We start from the raw sequence: 1,521 nt of genomic DNA, 5'->3' as shown, positions 1-1,521 counted from the left end.
TCTCTGCTTCTGTCTCCTCAACCCCAGCAGGCATTGGCAGATGGCCACTCACACTGAGCCTGGTTCTGCTGGAGGTTTCTTCCTGTTAAAAGGGAGTTTTTCCTCTCCACTGTCGCTACAAGCATGCTTAGTGTGAGGGATTGCATTCGAGTCAATGCAATCAACTGATTTTCTGTAGATAGAAAACTTTGAATCAATTTGACTGTATGATCTGGTGAACTGTGAAGTGCCTTAAGATGATATGTAGTGTAAATAGGCGCTATATAAATAAACTAAACTGAACTGAAACTTTGCAAAGTGAGGAAAAAAAAAACGTTTATAGATGCTGTCAAAACTAGTTGGTTATGACAAAGTCACCAAATTAAAAACAGCCACTGTTATGTATAACTGTACATTAAGTTTACTGCTCAGCATCGCCTGGAATAAAATATTTTATTCTTAAAAACAAACCCTAAAAATCTAAAGGTAGATGTCAATTACTGTTTCAAAATATTAAATATATCTTGTACTGTATAAAGAAAAGTGAAAACAGACCTTGGTGGAACAAAGTAGTGTTATTTTATTGTTCAGAATTGCTTAAAACCTCCAAATGTACTAGGAGCATTATTACAGATATGTACCATCAGGAAAATAATTTGACTTTTCTTTTACATTTAGCAGGGCTTATAATGTTGATTGCTATTAAAGGTAGTCAGAATGGGTTTAAAACTGTTTTGATTGTGTATTTTAAAATCATATCATCATATGCAACTTTAAAGGCAGCTCTATAAATAGTCCTGTGACACGCAGACAGAGCTAGATTTTAGCCGAATGCTAAGGCTAAAATCTAAATACACCTTTAACTAACTTTCAGAGCTACAGACTTGCCAGCAGATCTGCTCTATCAAACATTAACATGAAGAACTTCAAACTATTATTAAAACTGTGTTCACATGTGTGGACACAACACCATTACCTAGGCTGTTGTATGTACGCTGGACCCATCGTGGCACTTTAACACTGCCACAGGAACATGCAAAAAAGATGCACACAGACAATTGTTGATAAATTAACACAACAAAATGGTGGGGAACCAAACACAAACATTAATGCCTGTTAAACCTGACTTTCAAGCAGGTTAGCAAAAGACATGTAACGTAGAACATGCTTGCTTCTAACAGCTAAAAAAGGAAAGCCAATATGTGCCCAAGTGCTGACGCAACACCAGAAGGCTCCATGTTTGTTGTTATTGGAGTGAGGTTATAGAGCGTGATGGATCTTATAAGAAAACACACGGGTTGCAGGTGCAAATGAAAAATACTTAATCGGTCATTGGAGATGTTTCCACCCCAGAAGTTGGTTTAAAAGATTGTCATTCACAGTCTTATGCCAGATGCATGCAGACGCTTCCATATGGATGAGGCCTAAGTTGGTCAACTCACACTCCTGCTTTTTTCCTAATACTTGGTGTTTAGGCTGGAAGAGTTAGCATTTAGGCTAAGAATGTAAGGGTAGATGTGACAACTGGGAATGCATACAGGT

This window comes from Cyprinodon variegatus, unplaced genomic scaffold (genome assembly GCF_000732505.1).
Source record: "Cyprinodon variegatus isolate N-32 unplaced genomic scaffold, C_variegatus-1.0 Scaffold74, whole genome shotgun sequence".
Taxonomy (NCBI): domain Eukaryota; kingdom Metazoa; phylum Chordata; class Actinopteri; order Cyprinodontiformes; family Cyprinodontidae; genus Cyprinodon; species Cyprinodon variegatus.
The sequence above is the reverse complement of the archived record's forward strand: the minus strand, read 5'-3'. Positions refer to the sequence as shown.